Source organism: Panthera uncia, chromosome B4 (genome assembly GCF_023721935.1).
Source record: "Panthera uncia isolate 11264 chromosome B4, Puncia_PCG_1.0, whole genome shotgun sequence".
In the NCBI taxonomy this organism is placed as follows: domain Eukaryota; kingdom Metazoa; phylum Chordata; class Mammalia; order Carnivora; family Felidae; genus Panthera; species Panthera uncia.
Genome location: NC_064809.1, coordinates 117,784,124 through 117,790,288, shown reverse-complemented (window position 1 = coordinate 117,790,288; position 6,165 = coordinate 117,784,124).

Genomic DNA, 6,165 nt, shown 5'->3' with positions numbered 1-6,165 from the left:
GGGGGAAAAGGACTCTGTGAGGGAGCCGGTGGAAGACTATGGGGAAGGACCAGGAGCTGCTGGAAGCTGCCCGCACTGGAAATGTGGCTCTGGTGGAGAAACTCCTGTCTGGCAGGAAAGGAGGGATCCTGGGCGGTGGATCCGGACCCCTGCCCCTTTCTAATCTGCTAAGGTAAGGACGGGAACCAGTTCTGGGATTGCATACCTCGTTTTGCATTGTGATAGATACGTCCTCCTCTTCATGGTTAGTGCACCTGGTGGCTGCCAGCGATTCATTCTTAAATTAGGCAGGAAAACAGACTGTGTGTGTGGAGAGGAGGCACGAGGTTCCCAGTCAGATTGATGCCTTAGATTCTTTGAGTAATTTGAAAATAGCCTTCCATCAATGCGTCAGTAGCTACTTTTCTCTGAACTGTGGTGCAGAACTTGTACATGTACTAGTGTTGCTGGAAGAAAATCGGTGTTCCACTCGCTTTCCATCAACATTTATTATGTATTTTCAGTGTCGAACCCAGCCTTTTTTGTCTATTTGCATGAAATTGGTAGAGAAGCTATTGCGTGCATTCACTTACCCTGCAAAAAGCCACGGCCTTTGGTTGCTGCTACCTTCTCTTGCAGAAGGCATTTGCTGTGCTGTGGGTTGTGATCCCACAAAATGAAGCAAGCGAACCTTCTGATGAGATGTCATCTGTACAGGGTGTGTGTAAAACTTGATGAGGCAGGTTAGCAGCCCCAGCAGTACTTCCAGTTACCTGGACTTAGCTCGGTGCAACTTGGTTTTTAGGACCAAGAATGCCAGGTCAGGATTGGGATAGTGTGTATGGAATGTAGTAGAGGCCTTTTAATATGAAGATGTTGCGGGTGAGACTAATATTGCTTGGATACTCTTTCTAAGATGACATTTAAGAAAAATGTCAAGGTCTTTATTCAGCAGGCAGTACCTTAGAAATAGGGTTGATTTGCATATTTGAGAAACTGCGAACTTTAGAGTTGAATTGATGGACGAATTAAATAAGAGGGAAGAAGCCTGAAGAATATTCATTAGATAAAATGCAAGGAAAGCTCTTTAGTTTATAAAATTGTGGCTATTCACTTTACCCTGGATATTTTTGGAGGCATCAATCATCATTCATATCTTCATCCTAAAACATCTCTTAAGCAACCCAGCTGTACTTGTAAAAATTTGAAAAACCCAAATGATTTTTTTTTTTTTTTGGTTTTTAAATACTCTTTTGTGCTACTCTTGACAAGTGTTTAATACAGATTTTTGGATGATGACATTGTGTTCTTTACACACGTTCTTAGATGTTGTAGTGGTCAGACAATGCAGTTAATTATAGTACTGGCCTGTAGGGAAAATGAAAACATTTGTATTAGAGTGAAATGAATTTACTTGGCAAATAGTTGATGGGATTTTAAAAAGCTCCATATATGATCATATATACTTAATAGTGACATTTTATTGGAATAATAATTCACTTCAGATCAATGAATGAATATGGGACATTTTTTTAGTTGATCTTAGGAGCGATGACTCTTTGGGTGTACTCTGTTGGTAAGTAATTTTTACTTTCAAACACAAGTAGACAGCGTGGACATGTTTCAGATTATAGCTCTAATAACTGCCCCTAGTCATGGGTTATTTATACAAAAGCAGTTTATCTGGTTACGGTTTTAAAGTTGCAGGTAAAGTAAATGTGTTTACCAGTTGATTGAATTAGTTGTAAGAATGATTATGGCTAGAAACCTGTATTCTGAAAGAGGTTTCTAAATAATCAATTCCTTTGGAAAAACACTAAGGAATTCTTTGGGAACAGTGATAACTTCAGTTAATTTTATTAAGATAAATAGTATTTTAAAAAGCGTATCTTTGTGATAGAACGTAAAGGCAAACATCTTTTAAATACTTTCTCTGTTGTGCCATTTAAAAAAAAGAATAGGTGGCAAATTTTAGGAATAAAATACCAACTATTTAATGTTGGTAAACTAAGTTGGTAAACTTCTTGAACAAGAGGTTTTCTCTTTTGCTGGTTTTGTCAGGGGTGAGAGCTCTATAACAAAAATGTGCACAGAAAACAAAAGTAAAAAACGTGCTCATGAGTTTGAACCAAGTTGTAAAAGTCAAAATCAAAACCAATAACCCTTAAACTTGCATCTATCGCATACTAAATGAACAACCAAAACAATGTCTTTGAAGAATATGACGGTTGAAATTGCATTGGGTGATCTTTTGCATAAAATGAAATTCCTAAGAAAGCACATTTAATTTAGTTGTTACTTTATTTCACAAATGATTGTGTTCAAAAATTTATTTACATAATGATGGAGAAGGTGGCCCCTCCCTCTTCAAATATAATGACGCTTGGACATTTTAAAATACTTCAGAATGACCGCAGAATAGGTTTGCCACACCTCCCCCCTACCTTTTTTTAGTTGTGTAATAGGTAGTGTCAGATAACTGTGCTAAATGCTTACTTGTATCATTTCGTTCAATTCTTATATCAGCCTTAAGTGGCTGAGCCTCAGTTCGCAGGTGAAGAACTAGAGATAGGAAGATAAGGACTTGCCCAAGGTCACTTAATTAGTAACGGCAAAGATTTGAAGTTCTGTGATTTAAATTTGCTTTTCCACATTGTAAGTCTTATTCATTGATTCTATTTGATTTGTGAGTTTAAAATACGTAGTTTAGTCTACCTTTTTTTTTTTTTTTTTTTTTTGCTATGCATAATCTGATTTAAAAATCCTTGGGGCGCCTGGGTGGCGCAGTCGGTTAAGCGTCCGACTTCAGCCAGGTCACGATCTCGCGGTCCGTGAGTTCGAGCCCCGCGTCGGGCTCAGGGCTGATGGCTCGGAGCCTGGAGCCTGTTTCCGATTCTGTGTCTCCCTCTCTCTCTGCCCCTCCCCCGTTCATGCTCTGTCTCTCTCTGTCCCAAAAATAAAAATAAAAAAAAAACAAAAACAAACAAACAAAAAAAATCCTTAATTTTTTTCCTAATGACAAAAAAATCCTCATGACTGCCCTTTGGGGGATCACTAAGAACTTTTCTGAAGATGGTTTTGATGACATATTCCCAAGTGAGCAGTAGATATATGATAGGGAATCAGGTATGCTTGGGTGATACTGCAGTTTTCAGCAAAAGAATGACCTTGAATAAATATAAAAATCTTTCTAAGCCTCACTGTTCTCTTCTAGAAAATGGGAATAGTTATAGTAGCTATCATATAGAGTTGTTGTAAGAGTTAAATGAAATATGAAGAAATGAATGCAAAGCATTTAACACATTGATGTTTTATCATTAGTGTTGTTATTTCTCATGCAGCTTTAAAGCACTTGACCTTATTTCTTAAGGTCTTGATTACTAAAGATTTGCTTCATATTGGACATGGGGTAAAGTTCCTTAGTAAATTTTCCACTAGAATTATAGAATCTATAAATAAAACGGGGCCTTTTATCCAACTTCTGACGTAGAGGAATCACCTGCAACATCTTTTACCAGTTAGTTATTCTAGCCTTGTAAAACTCTCATTTGACTAGATCCATTCCTTTTTTTTTTGACAGCTCTAATTATTAAAAACATTCTCCTTTTATTGAGTTGATATCCACCTCGCTGTAATTTCTTATTTTTATTTTATTTTTTTAGTGTTTATTTATTTTTGAGAGAGAGAGAAATAGAGACAGAGCATGAGCAGGGAAGGAGCAGAGTGAAGGAGCACAGAATCTGAAACAGGCTCCCAGGCTTTGAGCTGTCAGCACAGAACCTGACGAGGGGCTCGAACTCATGAACCACCAGATCATGACCTGAGTGAAGTTTGATGCTTAACTGACTAAGCCACCCAGGCACCCCTGACCTCCCTGTAATTTCTAGCAGTTGGTATTATTTGGAAGTGGAATATAGGTGAACTTACATTTTCATACTTTTCACTATTCTCTTTTTTCCCTTCTTTGCATATTCTCAAGTTCTGCAATGACTCTTAAAGGTGGTGAGCAGAAATGAACAAAATGCACTAAGATATCAGTTGACCATTGTGAATATACTGGGACCTGATATACTGTTGAATTAAAAAAAAGACAGGTTTCAAAACAGCATTTGTGGTATGACCCTATTTTTTTTTTAAGAAAAAGTAAGTGTGAAAATTTATAATGTACATGAAAAAGTCTAGAATGATAAACACCAAAATGTAAAAAATAGCATTCATCCTTGAGTGGTAGAATTGTGGATGATCTTTATTTTCTTTTTGCTCTCTACATTTTCCAGTATTCTAAAATAAACATGTATTAATAGCGGCTACTAAAAACATTGAAATTATTACCTCTTTATTATTGATCTAAGATCTACCTTAATGCGGGTCAGTTTTTCTGAGGTATATAATGACATTGGCTCACATTGAGCAGATACTCAAAACTTCCAGGTATTTTTTTTCAATGACTTATGAAGCAGTGGTTCCCCTATCATACTTGTAAAAGTGTGGATTGAATTTAAATCATTCCTATTACATTTAATCTTACTTGTTTTAGCCTGTATTTATAATCTATGTAGATCTTTTTGACTCTTGAGTCTGTCTTCCAGCATATTATCTTCTTCCTCCGCATCATCTATAGATTTAATATGCATGTTTTGCATAATTGGAATTCCACACACCATGATATGTCTCTAAAGAACCTTTCTTTAGCCTACTATAAATTTAAAAGTAGCAATACTTATACATGGTATTTCTACCAACATTGAAGCCACTTAATAGAACTCTCATTCAGCTGCTTCTCTCTGATGTACCTGTGAGAATCTTTTGAGGTATTTTATCCATTGCCCTTGTGAAGTCATGCTGTGTCCTGTTTATGGCGTTCCTTTGATATACCTCTAGTATTAAGTCTATAAATTCCACCCAAATCAGGCTACTTTATTATAGCTTGTTTATGGTAGCGAACCATGGATGATGGATGCCTAGTTCTGATGAAAATTCCTTCTATGCCCTTGTACCTAATTCTTCTGGGTCTGGATATACTTGGTCTGTTATGATCTCTGTCTGTTTGAAGTTTCAATAATCCCTAACATTATTTGTTTATACTTTCTGGTTTGAAAATGATTCTCACTAGGGATGATAGGAGCAAAATGGAAGTTGGGAAGAATCAGATTCTTGGCATTGTTAGATGTTACAGGAAATTCTCTTGTGGTCTAAAACAAGCAAGTTTTACAGTTATTCTGTCAGAACTTAAGTTTACATTAACTGTTACAGAAGTGAACTTTTTATAACTCCCTCCATTTTTTCAAACTTAGTTGAAAGGGACATTAACATTTCCCCAGGTAAATACTTCTTTTTTGTGTTTGTTTTCATTTATACTTCTCATTACCCCCTTTTGTCCTAAAGAATTCTGAGCTCATTAGAGCTCATCAGAGTATTCAAATTGAATCACCTCCTTTTTCTTCCTCCATATGATATGTGAAATTTTATTTTATTTAACATCTTTCATGAGACAGCTGCAAAACCTTTTAAAGTCTCTTTGGCACAGCCACCTTTTAATGCAAACAAAAACAATTCCTATTTAGTATGTGTATTAAATCATTTCTTTCTTAATGAGTCAAGATTAAGAATTATTTGTATTTTAATAAAACAAAAGTTTAATGCCTTAAATTTACTTGGTTTTCTTAATGAATCAAAGGCTTGCATACTATATATACTATTTTTAGTAAATTCTTGTTGGACATAAAGAATTGAATTCTCAAGACTCCCATGTGACAAAGTAAATCAGTAAGAAGTAAGGGAAAATAGTGTCTAGTCCTTAAAGACATATAAACCAGAGAGTTATACATTTTTCAGATTTAGGATTCAGTTCATGAAGTTTTTGGTGATGGGTACAAGTTGATAAGAGGCAACTCCAAAGTGTTGTAATTTTCACAACTATTTGGGCAATTGTGGTTATTGGGACTCTGATAAAGGTACTCACTTTCGGGGAAACTGCATTGGTTAAATGGAATAAATCACAAATAGAGCAGTTAAACTGCATGAAAATGTTATATCTATAAAAATAGGCAAGTTGCAAGTGGGTTATCTATTTTAGATAGTAATGATGTTTGAAGCGGTGATTGCACCATTATGTTCAGGGTACTGTGTCTGCCAGAGTGAACAGTGCCAGCTGCACAATGGGGAGTAAGGAGAGAGGAGAAGGAA